Genomic DNA, 16,153 nt, shown 5'->3' with positions numbered 1-16,153 from the left:
CTCGATGGTAGTCCTTCCGCTGGCACGGTGCAGGGGCCACGTTGTAGCCCAGCTCGGTCAGCACCGGTTGGTGGTCCGAACTCAGGTCGTTGACGGCAACCGGCTTGGCTAATCTGGTGTTTGCCAAGACCAGGTCCAGCGTCGATGGGTTGCCCGCCGGTGATGTGAAGGTTGGTTTGTCCGGAAACCAGACGGAATAGAGACCATGCTGGGAATGGTCGAATAGCAGGCGGCCGTTTTGGTTCTGCTGATAGTTCCGCCAGGCCTCGTGCCGGGCGTTCAGGTCCCCTCCGATTACGAAGCGGGCATTGGTGCGGGTTATGATGGCAAGGTCGTTCTTGAACTGCTGTGCTGTACCATTGCTAACGGTACATTGCCGGGGGCAGTAGACAACGATGAACCGGACGTTTCCGGTCGATGTTTCCACCTCAACGCCGACGGCCTCGATGATGGAAGTGCGGTAGTGGGGTAGGGTGCAGTACTTGATGCCTTTCTTGATGATGACCGCGACACCGCCCCCCCTGGAGCTGGTGCGATCAAGCCGGACAATGCTGTGGTCGGGCAGCCAGAAGCTGTCACCGGTCTTGAGGTGGGTCTCGGTGAGAAGGCCCACGTCGATGTCGTGCTTGCGGAGGAAGTCTGCAAGCTCAATGTTTTTCGCCCCTACGGAGCGAGCGTTCCAGTTGGCGATCTTTATGGGTTCACGGTCCATAATTAGCGACGAAGGAGATGATAGCTTGGAGCTGTTGTGTTCTTGTTGCGCAGGTGCGCTTGATGATGATGGCCTGGGCCAACAGTGTGACGATCTCATCCGTTGACAGCGGAGAATCGTCTGTAGCTTCACCGGTTGTACCGGCCAATCCCGGAGCAGGGGGATCCGTCGATGGGCCGGAGGCTTGACTGGGTACTGCAGCGGCAGCCGACTGGGCAGCAGCCAACTGTTGGTTGAGCGGGAGCGGCGCCAACACTGGAATTGGCCGTGGTTGGACCGGTGATAACGGAGGAAAGTTCTGCGCGTTGTTTTCCGGGACCTTCTTGCGACCGGGCTGGTTGTTGGACGAGGCCTTCTTCCGGATCTCGGCGTATTCGGCTCGCTTCGGACAGGCCTTACTCGTGGCCTTGTGGGCAGCACCGCAGTTGGCGCATGTGGGAGCGGCTTCCTCGATGCTGTCGCAGTCGTCGATCTTGTGGTTTTTGCCGCATTTGATGCAGCGGCTGGCCATGCGGCAGTTCCTGGTGCCGTGCCCGAACAATAGGCAGTTCGAGCACTGAGTGACGCCACGGTGGGTTGGCTTATACCGCTCCCACTTCACTACGATGTGGAACAGTGTGCGTGTCGTCTGGAGATCCTTCACGGTTGTGGAGTTCTTCTGCAGATGGACCAAGTAGAGCTGGTCACGATACTTGATGGCCTTGCTGCGGGTCATCTTGTGGATTTCGACCGGCTTGAGGCCGTTCGCCTTAATCTCGTCCATTAAGGTGGTGGTGTCCATGTCGTGGAGCCCGCGCAGCACCACTTTCAGCGGCTTGGTGGCCTCGACGTCGTGGGAGAAGTACTCCAGCTTCATCCTGTCCAAGAGGGCCTGGACTGCGTTGTAGTGATTTTCGGCCGAGACCATCAGTTTGTAGCCTTCCGTGCACCGTTGAATGGTGCAGCGAAGGCCCTGCTTAATGTAGAAATCCATCTGCTCCCATAGCCCGGGAGGGAAGCCCTTCACATAGAAGGGTGGCAACTTAACTTTTTTAGGCACCGTCTCAGGGTCCGACTGCGGCTGGGCTCCGTTCTGCAGGGCGGAGAACGGATTGTTGCTCAGCAGCTTTTTTGCTGCCGATGCGGTGGCGCTGATGTCTTCAGGTCTGGGTCGTTTAGTTCCGGGAGGCCCCGGCTGCGGGTCCGCAACGCCTGTCGGGACGGGCAATGGGGTTTTCTTCTGCTTCTTCTGAGCTGGCTCGGTGGTCGCGCCGTCTCCTGGGAGAGTCTGTTTTCCCGGTAAGCCGGCACTCGCGTTACCGCGCGATTTCTTACCCATGGCTGGGTCAGCGAGAGCGTCACTATACAACGCGGAGCTAATTCGACTTGCGAACGAACGAACGAAACTAGAGAGAATTCAAATCGACTGAACTGCTCAACAGTCTGGCAGCGAATGATTGATGAGTTGAGGTACGTTAGCAGTGCAGTTTTATAACTTTTCTGATACAAGCATGACGATGTGCAACTAAATTGTACTTGATTATGAGGACTGGGTTTGGGGAGAACGTTTATTTTATAAAAACAGTGATAAAATTATCACTTTCTATTTGTCCATTTTTAAAACAGTTTTTTTATGAAAAAAAAAATAGAAAAAAAATTATTGCAACAGCTTACGAAAGGTATTTCCTATCGATTGGTGTATTCGGATTTTAATTGCATCTATAAATGACAAAGCTTATAGCGTTCAAAAAATTACATCTTTTCGTGACGGTCGCAATTTTAGATTATCGATTAACCCCCAGTATCTTCCCATAAGACGTAGTCTACGTCAAAAAATGCAAACTTTAGTAGTATTTAAAACCGACTAAAACGACGATTTAAAATGTCTCAAATATTGTTTACTGTTAGACATTTCATAAAACAGCGTTCTTGTTCATCGGGTTTTGTAAATTTTCAAGCGTTCATAGTTTTAAATATTCAAAAGTTCACATTTTATATGAGCTTTAAAAATAGATACCTAAAAATCGAAAATACACTTGTTGAGATATTTGAGTTTTTATCACATTATTGAAATTTTACCTCAAAATGGGGTCACACAAAAAGTCTCGCAAAAAGTGATTGAATTATCCATGAACACTCATCGTAATAGCTTATTGTGACAGTATTCTAACTGAACCAAACAGCTTTCACTTTGCATTCACCATGAAGTGACACCCGTTATAAGGGCCGCTTCCAGTCGGTTAACTTATTTGTCAACAAAGAGAACAAATAAGGGATAGTTGAAATACAGTGAACTCTCTACAACTCGATATTGAAGGGACCATCGAGTTATAATGGTTGAACACTAAAAAATCCGGACATGAAAATTTTGCTGGGGTTTTAAAATGCGTTTTATGTTTCACGAGTTCAGTTTCAAACCCCTTCGGACACGGTTGTGTTTTATGTTTGCTCTCTGTTTTGTTCGTGCGTTCGCTTTCGTAGTTTCGGCTGCTTTTGCCTGATTAGCGGTGGCACTCTGCCTCCCGAACGGTTATACGTGTGTGATTGGTGGTTTTCTCGCTTTGTGCGAAGTTTTAAAATCGAGAACGAAAACGTGATTCATCATGTTTGCAAGCATCAGAAGAGATGTCGTTATCTGATTGTTTTTTTTTTTCTTCGCTTGTGCTCTCGGAACTGAAATGTAAGGCATCGCAAGTGATAGTTTTTAATTTCAGTTTTGAATAGTTTTGTGTCCCGGGCACGATAATTTGATTTGGAATGGTTTGTGCTGATGCGCGCAAGGCAAACGATAACAAAGAGGAAGTAAACGTCACACTTGCTCACTTTCAATGTGTGTGTCAGTTTAGTTTGGTTGCCAACAAAGTACACGGAGAAACATAATGATACATTAATGATTCAAGTTGAATTCTTTTCTAAAAAAAAAAACGGGACAACTCATAATGAAGAATAAATTTTAACCATTTTTGTGTAATTTTGAATCATTAATGATTCATCAATCAAAATGAATTATTCTGTTTCACCGTGTAGACAAAATGTAACAGCAAGGAGAAATGAGCACAGGAAAGTGGTAGCCCAAACCTTCAAATATTTCTGTATTCGTAAATATTGCAAACGCAAATAGTGACATCTGGACAATACTCAATAAACAAAATATGAAAATTTGAGAGAGGTATATTTTGGTGTTTTTTAGATTTCTTCATTTTAGTGGAACATGATTTTTTTTTCTATAATTTTTTTAATGCATTGTACTTGTGTTTATCTTGATAAAATAAACAACTCTTCTTTAGACGTTAAACATGACAGCCTACTGTTTTCGAGTTAAATGGAATTACAGAAAAAATGTGAAAATAAGTGTTTTAATTTTAAAGCTTTAACGTCTCTAGAAGAGTTGTTTATTTTATCGCGGAAACGCTTCGTTTCGGAGTTATTAATTATGCACCGCTAGGTTGCATCCCTGGCCCAGAGTGCATTGCCGCGGATATATCGTGGGAGTCTCAGGTACCCGGTTCAAGCTTTAGTTGGCGGCGGTGGCTCTTCTTGACCTTCTACCCCCTAAGTAGCTAGTGTGAATAAGGGCGTCTATGTGATGTTTTGCTGTACCTGTTGTGGATATCTAGTGCATCCTGTTCCCTTAACTTGTTGAGGACACCCTGTTTTGCCTCAAAAGGTACCTTTTTTGAAGTACTAGTCTTCACAACATAAATGGCACCATAATGGAGCACGAGATTTGATAAAATCATTCGCAGTTCTTCTTGTCTAACGCCTCCGGCTGTGTGAGGAATAGAAGATGACACACACACATTATTGAAATGTTATCTCAAAATTACTTTAAAAACACCACGTATATTTTCCCAGAAAAACATAATTTTTCTCTACAACTTTGTATCAGACGTCATTTTGATCAGAATTGACGTTTTCGTTGATTGAAAAGTTGCCATTTTGAACAAAATTCATCATCTAAAATGGTCGATTTTTGTAAAAAATGTGAATGATTGCCCATAACACATAATTATGCATATTTTTATGCAAATCGAAGAAGGACATTTTTTCCAATTCGTCCTTTGGCGTGGAACTGTTTATGAAAGTGACCTCGTAATAGACGTGACTTCCAGATTTTTTTTTTATTAATTTCACTTAAATAATTGTGGTATCCATGACAATACCAATGGATACAAAAATTATTTAAGTGGAATTAAATGAAAAATAACCCTTTTTTGCTGTTTTATTTTCCAATATTGTTATTCATAAAACAGCGTACTAGCAAAAAATTCAAAAACTTGTCCAAAATTTCTTGTTCCTCATTTTTTTGTAAATTTTCAAGTGTTCATAGGTAGCGGCGCCGGTGATGTAGTGGTAAGCGTGATTGCATCTCACCCCAGCAAGCCTGGTTTCAATCCCAGTCGGCGCCGCTGGGATTTTCTGAGGCATAACATCTCTGATCAAAGTAAGTAAGGGAAGTAAGGCCGTTGGTCCCCGGTTCATGAATTGGTGGGTCGATAGGTAAGATCCAGGTGTGAGAGCTGCCTCTCTGGCGTTGGTAGCATTGGTGCTTAGCACGGAAAACAAGATCAACGAAAAACAATTCAAGGAAAAAACAGTATGTATAGTTTTAAATATTCCAAAAGTTTACATTTTACATGCCCTTTTAAAAAAATATAAAAAATTAAAGAAATACTTTTGAGTTTGTAGCACTTTACTGGAAAACTCGAAATTACTAAAAAAAACACCACGTATATTTTCCCCAGAAATACATAATTCTCGATTACTTTTTCAAAGGGACGTATCAGCTTTTGTAAACAATGCATTTTATCATTGATTTGGCGTAACTGGCAGCTCGCTCACGCATGCTAACACTACCATCAGACAGGGGAAGTTTTCCCCTACCTGATAGTGGTGTTAGTATGCGTGTGCGAGCTACAAGTTACGCCAAATTGACGATCAAATGCTTTGTTTACAAAAGCTGATACGTCCCTTCGAAAAAGTAATCGAGAATTGTTCTCCACTACTTTGTATCAGACGTCATTTCGATCAGACGTCAGTTTTTGTGCTACAATTGATTGAAAATGGCATAGATGCTATTTTGAAAAAAAAAATACAACATCCATAATGGCCGAATTTGTGTTAAAATGAGAATGATTACCCATAACCCACATTTATGCAAAGTTTTATGCCAATAGGAGAAGGCGTTGAACTGCTAATGAAAGTGACCTCGGAATAGGCGTAACTATCCATACATTATTTATATGAGAGTGAGTTTTAGTCAGTGGCTGGTTTGTCATTAATTTTCCAGACATTCTGAAATGGCCCAGACAACCAGAATGCACGTATATTCAAAGTTGTTTTCGTGCTATACAAACATATATACAAACAAACAACTCGTATATAATGCAAAGAAATTGCTTATACGTACAAAAGTGGAGGCCATATACGTGCATATTTTAATTTAATTTTGAACGAGTTGATTTAACATCATACGCGATTTAATCTGTAATAACAAATTCATTTTGAAAAGTCATACGATGTAATCCGATTTAATTTGTGATACAGTACGACGGAAAAATGAGTAATCGCATGTAAGTCGGAAATCTGCATTCTATACGATTTAACTTAAACATAATGCGAGGTATGCCATTCTTATATGCGATTTTGACTTAAACTGTAGCAATTTACGATACTGTCTGTACATTGTTATACGACTTCTGGTTGTCTGGGGGGCTGCTGGACCTTTAATATAACTAACGGGTGTTCAAAAAAAAAATGAGAATTTTTTCAGTCTTTAGCTACTAAAAAAAAAATTACGAATTCAGTATTTTTTATTAAAAACATAATGTTTATTATTTAAAAAAAAAAGTTGGAGGGTGGTGTATAAGACACAACCGCATTGTTGACGTAGGACTACGAATTTTTTTACGGTTCGGACGTTTTCGAAGATGTCGCGCAGCAGGAGAATGCAAACGATGAGGGTTTCTCATTTAATGAAAGTGAAACGGAAAAAAATTAACATTTAAACTACAAATAGAACATAATTTATTTCCCTAACAAATTATTTGATTTTTGAATCATGGGTTACTCTATATAAATTCTATTCTAACTCTGTACTGAAATGAAGTAAGTGGCCCTGAAAAGGGCCGTTTTGTTACGTTGGTGATAAGTTTTAACCTCCGAAACCGTACAGAGTGCATCCCTGTCGCTTCAGAGCGTAGACGACATCCATGTCCGTGACGGTTTTGCGCTTGGCGTGTTAAGTGTAGGTGACGGCATCACGCATATTTTCTAGGAACACCTTCAGCACATCTCGGGTTTCCTCGAAGATCAGACCGGAGACGCTTGACACAACCACGTCGAGCCAGATGACGGATGGCAGGCTTGGGAAAACCCTGGATGTGTTCACGCAGAACCTTCCGATGACGCTTGGCGCCTCCTTTTCCAAGCCTTTGCTTCCTTTGCTTACTTGATGCTTGTTTGTCGTTGAACGGCTGAATCGAAACTAAGCCTAAAGCGTAGTAGTAGTAAAATTTACGTTTATTTTCTGGGTTTTATGTTTCAACATTTGATTTAACATTTCAATTGGTTAGCCTTTGGCTCTTCATCTTTGTTCTAGTTAATTGGTTATTCTAATGTGATGATTGCGTTTAGCGCTAATTTACAGGATACCCTTTGTGGGATTGTTTTGGTTTGAATTTAAAAAATTGATAACCTACCTACTTGAGCACCTAACTACTTATACTAGGTTGCCAAATCACGAATGATCTGGTGGTTTGATCGCAGACAGGCGACTCTGAACCTTTCCAGCGTGGAAGTCTTTCGCTCCTCGAGTGTTTGAAGACCGGCCAGGTGGTGAATCTCAGAATTACGAGTTCGCGGTGGACTGTTAAGGATCATTCTGAGGATCTTGTTTTGGATCCTCTGAAGCTTTAAGTGGTGGCACTTAGCACAACTCTCCCAGATTGGCATACCATACTCAATAGCCGGCAGAATGATTTGCTTGTGGACAGCAAGCTTGTTTTTGAGGGACAGGGTGGACTTCCTGTTGATCAGAGGGTAGAGCGACCTGATCAAGATGTTACACTTGGTGGATGTCTTGTCCACATGGGATCGGAATAGCAATTTGTTATCGAGGGTGAGACCAAGGTAGACTACTTCACTCGACCATTCAATGGGAGTGCTATCAAGATGGATCTTGACGTTAGCAGGCGGAACAAGCCGAGGTGAATACGAATGTGGAAACAGAATGGTTTGTGTTTTAGCTGCATTGATACAAATCTTCCAGCTCTTAAAATAGTCGGACAAAACATCCAGGCCTGATTGTAGTTTACTCGCCAGAGCACGGATCACTCGACCCTTATAGATGATGGAGGTGTCATCTGCGAACATTGACAGGATACCACCACCCGGCAGGGGAGGAACGTCTGACGTGAAAATGTTGAATAGGATAGGCCCAAGCAGGCTACCCTGAGGGACCCCTGCATCAACGTTGAACGTATCAGAGGAGACATTGTTCAAGTAGACCTGGAATGATCTGCCCGACAAGTAGTTTTTGATGATCTTCACGAGGTAGATCGGAAAGTTGTATCGATGCAGCTTGTACACTAGACCATCATGCCAGACATTGTCGAACGCCTTCTCGACGTCCAACAATGCCATGGCAGATGTATTGGAAACGGACTTGTTCCGCTTGATGATGTTAGTAACCCGTGCGAGTTGGTGGATGGTAGAGTGGCCTTTCCTAAACCCGAATTGCTCTTTGAGAAAGATGTTATTATCATTTGAAAACACCAGCAGTCGGCTGAGTATCAATTTTTCGAATAGCTTCGAGATGGAGGACAAGAGGCTGATGGGGCGATAGCTTTTGGCACTGGTAGGGTCTTTGCCAGGTTTGTGAATTGGAATAACTTTGGCTAACTTCCAGCATGCAGGGAAGTAGCCAAGCATTAAACACTTGTTGAAGACCACTGCAAGGTGCTTGAAGAAGTCAACACTCAAGTTTTTCAGCTCGAGGTTGACCACTCCATCGACACCAGCGGCCTTCATGTTCTTTGTTGATTTAATCGCTGCTATCACCTTATCAGCCGATATTCTACTTTCGTCAGGGACAACTACGGGGGTGGCAGCGACACTAGCCATTGCCTGTGATACTGCAGGCTCGTGGGGACTCACCATGGCGTGGCCAAGGTTATGTGAATTTACAAAGTGTTGTTCAAGAGCATTGGCCTTTTCAAATGGGGTTATTAGTAAATATGGGTCCGAATTTTGGTTAGGAGAGGAAAGGGGAGGAATGGGCCTCGGCTTATTTTTCAAAATCTTTGCCATTTTCCAGAATGGCTTAGCACAATCTGGGAGAGAGCGAATCTTGTTTGCAAAATCGATATTTCTGAGATCCACCATCCTGGCTTGGATGATTTTGTTCAAACGGTTGCAATTGGTCTTCAGGTTAGGCAGCCCAGTACGCTGGTACTGCCTACGAATCGTGTTGCGGAGTCTAATGAGGTCTTTAGTAGGCCTGTCAAGGTTCAGAGTATTACTCACCTGTCTGGATACTGGCACATTTAGCTCCCTGGCCCGGGAAATTGCTTGATCGATGGAGCGCAGACACCGGTCAACATCTTCGGACGATTCCGGTTGGACATCGTAGTCTACAGCGGTGTCGACGCAATGTTGGAACTGACCCCAGTCAACACGATGATAGTTGCGCCGGAAAGCTTCAAATCGATTTACGGAGGATCCCACCTCAGTCACCACCGGGTAGTGGTCCGAGCTGAGTTCCTGATAGGTGATAGGTTGAGCGATGTTGTTGCCCATGTTGCTGATGAAGATATCGATGGTAGCGTGAACACCGGACCGACTCAACCGGGTGGGAGTTTCCGGACTCAAGATGTTGTAGTGCGCTTCCTGCAGGTCGTTGTTCAGGATGGTGCCGTTTTGATTGCGCCGATTGTTGCCCCAAGCTTGATGTTTGGCGTTCAGGTCGCCAGCGATGATAAAGTTTTCCCGTCGTCGTGTTAGGTTGATAATATCTCGTCGCAGATCTGCTGCCGATCCGTCCCTGATGTTGACTTGTTTGGGGCAGTAAGCCGCGACGATGGTGATGGGGCCGATAGGAGTAGAAACTTCCACCCCTACGGCTTCGATGATCTTCAGCTGAAAGCTGGGCATCAGTCGACAGCAGATGTTTCTCCTTATTGCAATAGCCACTCCTCCTCCTCCAGAGTTGGTTCGATCTAGCCTCACGAGCCGGAAATCGGGAAGGTAGACGTTTGTTTCAGGCTTCAGGTGGGTTTCAGTTATGATGGCAATGTCGATGTTTCGTTCATTGAGAAACTCAACAAACTCGATGTTTTTGCTCTTCAAGGAGCAAGCGTTCCAATTTACGATCTTGATGGCTTCACGGTCCATACTTAGTGACAAGGGACAGGGCAGCATGAAGCTGTTCAGATCGAGTCTTGCAGGTGCGCAAGATGATGATGACCTCGGCCACGAGCGTCACAAGTTCCTCCGAGGTGAACGGAGAATCGTCGACAGGCTCACCTGAGACAACACCAGCGTATGATAAACCAGGGGCGGTGGAGGGACCTGGCATTGGCTGGGCAGCAGCAGCAGCGAGACGATGCTGGACTGTTCGATTGTTAGGAATACTCACATGCTTGACTTGTTGGTTGTTGAGCGGAAGTGGTTCTAAGTTCGGAACATGTCGACGGGGCTGGAGAGCTGGGTACTGGACTTCCGTGCGTGCAGGAGGCGAACGATGATTACGGAGGCGACCGGGCTGATTATTGATCGTAGCCTTCCGACGGATATTGATGAACTCCACTCGCTTGGGACATCCGCGATTGGAGGCTTGGTGGTTACCACCGCAGTTGACACACGTTGGCTCGATGTCATCATCTTGCTCACAGGACGCAGTCGAGTGAGTTCCAGCACACTTGCCGCAGATAGTCTTCATATGGCAGTTTTTGGTGCCATGGCCGTAGGAGAGGCAGTTCATACACTGCGTAACATCACGATGTTGGGATTTGTAATGCTCCCAACTGATGATGACCTGAAACAGGTCCCGGATTTTGGATCTCAGAGCCGCTAGACTGGTGGATCCCTTCGTGAAGTGCACCAGGAACAACTGGTCACGGAAGCTGGTGTTGTGGTTGGAACGCCGGTTTATTGGGAACACCGCCTCAGGTTTGAGCCCAAGCCGCTCCAGCTCGGATTTAACCACAGCCGCCTCGAACGACGGTAATCCACGCAATACCAGCTTCAGTGGCTTGCTCGATGGCAGATCGTGCGTGAAGAAGTCAACGTTGTTTTCCTTTAGGAAACATCCTGTTTGATTGTACTCCTCCAGGCTGGAGCACATGATTTTGGTGCCGATGCTGCAAAGCTTGAAGCGAGGCAGCAGCTTGTGTTTTGCCAGTTCGGCACGCAGCTTGGCAACATCCTTCTCCGGCGTGAAAAGCGGGGGAATCCGCTCTCTTGCAGCGATGGGAACGACGTCACCATCGCCATTTTCTTCGGGGAGCACCGCAAACTGGTTGGCTTGCAGTACCCGTTTTCCGGCGTCATCCTGCGACGCGCTGTGCTGGATTACCACCTTCTTTGAAGGGCCCGCTGCTGAATCATTGGTACGTTTACGCACCATTTGTTTCGTGTTGGCAAGTTGCAGTAAACTTGCCAGAACGCGCGAAGGTGGCGACGCTTCCACGGCGCAACGCGACAGCACAAACCGAATCGAAGCGAGAACTCGAGCGAAAAAGAAAACGAACTGAACAGCTCAACAGTCGAGCAAAGAGTGATGAAGCCTAAAGCGTAGATAGCAACCTCTTATATAGACAACTAGCTCTGCCGGTACCATACTTTCTCGCTTCCCATTGGCTATATAATATAGCCAATGGGAAGCGAAGAAATATGGTAGCCTGCCATTCGTCATCTGGCTCAACGTGGTTATGTCAAGCGTCTCCGGTCTGATCTTCGAGGAAACCCGAGGTGTGCTGAAGGTGTTCCTAGAAAATATGCGTAATGCCGTCACCTACACTAAACACGCCAAGCGCAAAACCTTCACGGCCATGGATGTCATCTACGCTCTGAAGCGACAGGGACGCTTTCGGAGGTTAAAACTTATCACCATTGTAACAAAACGGCCTTTTTCAGGGCCACCAAGTTCATTTCAGAAAAGAGTTAGAATAGAATTTATATAGACTATCCCCTGCTTCCAAGTTTGGTTACAAGATTACAACTCTAGAGAGCAGCTGCGCCCGTGGTGTAGTGGTAAGCATCCCAGCAGGCCTGGGTTCAATCCCAGTCAATGCTGCCGGGAAGTTCTGAGGCATAACGTCTCTGATCACGCCTTCCTTCGAGGTTCCCGGTTCATGAGTTGATGGGTCGATAGGTAGGGTCCAGGTGTGAGCATGCACAGTTTTACACACCAACTGCTCATTTGGTAATAACTTTTCACTCAGATGTTGAAATTTATTTTTCTTTAAAGTAATTGATAGATTAGGCTCATAGTTTACTATAGATATGCGAAGATTAGGTAAAGCTTAACATTTGAATCAACACTAATCAATTTAACACTTAAATTCCGAGATGTGTAGTGAGCATTTCTCACCTCATTTTTACAACGCAAAAACAAATACAGTTTATTACTAGCATTAAAATCTACTTTATTTTACATATCTATAACAAGCTGACATTCTATTCTATCTACTGCTTCAAAAAGAACTATGTTCCGTCAACTGTGTGCAAATTTATAAGCAAATGAGCAGTTCGTGACCAAAACTGTGTATGCCATGCATGAGTGTGGGTAGCATTGGTGCTCAGCACGGAAAACAAATCCAAGGAAAAAAAACAGCATTTAGTGTGGTCGTTGGGGGCGTGTTGTTCTGAATTGGCAACAAAATGTTCCGCAATTGTATCCTCCCTATTCGTACACGCCCGAAGATCGTAGGCGAATGTCACTTCGACTTGTTTCATCTAGGAACCATTCTCTGATGACTGTGTTGGGGAAGCAGCACATGCATGTACGTAATTTGTGGATTTGTTAGTTATTTAGAAGCTTTTGGACAATGCTTGACTTTTACCACTTTTTCAAATTTGAAAATCAACAGTCAAGAGCATTGTTATCGATGCGTAGAAATGTTTCTGATCGATTGGTGATAAAATAATTGATATTGGTCCTGGGGCAGCTAAGTTATTAACATTCAAAATCTTTCATAATTTCATTTTTCGTTTTTCATAAATTGTACCCCCTTCTTCCCGAAAGACGTAGTCCTACGTCAAAACGTCAATGAATATTGGAGAAGCCGTACGACGCAACTTAGTCGCGATGCTCTCACAAGAGCGCTGGACGGCATTGACGACACATTCTCATTTGTTATTGAACACCCGTTATCACCTTCTAGCCCACGAACTAAAGCTGCTTGCTACTATCATCACTTTAATGAGAAGTATTTGCAGACAGATTTTTTTTATCCATAGTATCACTGTCAGATTGTGGGAGTTGGAGTGAAGACACAACCAAAACTAACGAAAGGAGGTTTTTATCAACTAAATTAAAAAAAATATAAAAAGCATTCCAAGGTAGATCCGAGTAGAATTAGAAAAGAGGAGAATACTAAGGGAATTTAGTAGAGAATTCAATGGAAAATCTAAATATAATTCGAAACGAACGCTGTGGAGCAATGTAACAGAAAATACGAAGTAAACATTCATTAGAACATCTGGGAGCATAAAAAAGGGATTTCTGTGCAGAGTTCAACGGGAATTCGGAGGAATACTTCAGTTCATTTTGGGAGAACACTTATTGAATTTTCAGAGAATTTTGAAGATAATTTTTATGAGAGTTCTAATACATGAAGTAGAGATGCAGAGTAAATTCCAAGATGATATTGATCTATTGGATATTGGAAAACAAATCGGTCTTGCATAGGGGTACATAGTTCGTGCCTTACAACTGGATCTCGAAAACTCAGCTCCATCGTCGATGTCATCAGAAACTGATATCAACACCTCATCGCCGGACAAGGCACGAATGGCCTAAAACGTGATACAATATGAAAATAGAAATTTCAGTTACTAGCTGTGGAATGCTAACAATACTAACTGAAGCGCCAAAGCCAAAGAAGACGAAGTATAGCTGTAAATCATGTTCAATTTATTGAGGCATTAACTCTTAACGTTGTTTTCGCTTCTGTAAATTCAAGCTGATAAAAGAACAGTCAAAGCAGCATTTTGAATACCCATGCTCTTAAAACCGTCTCTCATTTCACTCTCATCCAAATTCATAAAATTCATTACAAATGATGGCCGCCAGCTCGTCCAGCACTAGCCAAGCCTGCCCACCCAAGCAGCGATATAATTGAAACTCACATATGTACACACAACCGTATAAAAATTCCGAAAAACCACCCTCATCCATGGGACAGGGGTAGCTCGAACAAAACAAGGGCCAGCAAACGAAAACCCACTCCTGAGCAAAACATCATACAGTGTAACATATTGAATACGAAATGGCATATTAAAAATTCTGAGCTCGGTCCGAGGGAAAACGGTCCAGCTAGAGCCGGAGGGACACAACAGTATCTCGCTTAGCAACGCACACTTACACAACCCAAATGTTCCATCCGTACTGCTATCCTGAAATGTGAAATATTCTCAAGGGTCGTCCGGGCTCGTCGACAGGCAACGATCGGGGTTAGGGTTGGAGAGATGCTTCTGCTTCTGCTACTGCTGCCGGTGCGGGTTAAGTAGGTTGGCTAGTTATGAGTTTTCGTTCTGGTCTCTGTCCGTGCGACGACCGTCCCTAACCCGGTGGTACCCCCAGCTCCCAACTGCTGGATGGAACCGAAATTGCGAAGCACCGCAAAGCTATCTCGTTAAACTTGTGTGTGGCCATCCGTCCGTCCGGCCACCCTGCAACTAACAGCAGAAGCAGCATCTCCTTAGCCATACTTTTCCTTGAGGGGTGTGTGCCACCACCGGTGTGAGGGGATGGAGGTGTCCTGTTTTCCCTACTGTTTCTTCCGTTTCCAGTAGAAACAACAATCCGGTTGTTGTTTTTTTTTTTTTTCGTTTCATCCTGACCGGGAAACTGGAGGGCCATCGAAGTCCATGCCAGAGCCATGGATGGAAGGGAAAAGAAGACATGTGGGTGGGTGTGGGTTTTGTGGGACCGAATGTTGTTTTTTGCAACATTTATTTTCTAATAAAATTGACTCGTTCTGCTGCTCTTGGAAAAATATGCTAACAGGAAAGGACGCGGTCCGAAGGATAAAGTGTGAACCGATACGGACGGTAAATGAAAAGCAGTTTGCCTTTGTGGGCCAAGAGGTGGGGGTGCGAGTGCTGGGTGGGAATGTGAGAAGGAATTTGTTGGGTTTTCGGTCGAGAACAGTGCTCCAACTTTGGATGATTTTTTTTTTACAAATGCTATCGACACAATCTACCAGGATGTATTCACAAATGTGTACAGTACACAGTAAAAAATAAATTATAATATTACATCATAGCACTTCAATCATGTATCATCCAGCTTGAGCATCTAGGAATCCGAAAACATCCGGGAATAATCCGGAAAGCTGTCAATTCGTTACTTTAGTGTCAAACTGTGAAGTTATTGTTTTGCTTTAAATCTTGATTTAAAAATCGAGACGGAAGTAAATCGGATTGAAAAAGTAAGACGTTGTATCCAAGATACGACCTTAGATTTAACGTAGGATTAGATGCTTGGTATCAATATTCGGCGACTGTGCTAGGGAATACACTTTTTCCCATCACGGAAACACCTCGTTTTCTGATGACAAAATTACACATTTTGGTGCACAAAACGCACGGCATTTTTGGTTTATTTAATAAATAATAAAAAAAGCGAAAATTGATTGCTGGAATTTCTTTCTAAAATTTTAAATTCGCGATCAATCATATAAATTTCAAATTCGTTTGCTTTTTTCGAGCGTCTTGAAGAAAACCTTACCTTAATTTGAAGTGTTTTTGGTTAATTGACAAGGGTTTGTGGTATTCGGTCATTGCGAGACCGTATCACTTCAATACTGTTACGCATTTAACAACACACGTTTGGTTGCTGGGTACATTGCAAAGAGCTTTGGGGGTGATGTGGCTGGCAGCGAGGCGAGCGAACGTTCAATGAAAATTAACTCTTAAACAACAATAATTTATGGTGGTCCTGAAAAGAACCGTGTTGTTGTGATGGATCAGAAGTGGTGCGGCGTCTTCCTCCTTCTTCGGTGAAGGGACGCTCTTGTGAGCTGCAGCTCGCTGCTTGTGGGCTGCCTGTTTTTTTGTGTACAGGAGAACAATGTTCAACGCCACGCGCCAAAAGAATGCTGCTGCTTCTGATGACGGACCACCACATACGGTGATTGAATAAGCACCATTCAGCGAGACCGGATGGAATTCGATTTTGAAACCTGTGTTAGGGAAAACACTTTTTTCAGTCAATCAGTAATAATATTGATCACC

Source organism: Ochlerotatus camptorhynchus, unplaced genomic scaffold (assembly GCF_037179485.1).
Source record: "Ochlerotatus camptorhynchus isolate MF236.1 unplaced genomic scaffold, CSIRO-AGI_Acam_v1.1 ptg000282l, whole genome shotgun sequence".
Taxonomy (NCBI): Eukaryota; Metazoa; Arthropoda; class Insecta; order Diptera; family Culicidae; genus Ochlerotatus; species Ochlerotatus camptorhynchus.
Note: the sequence above shows the minus strand (reverse complement) of the source record.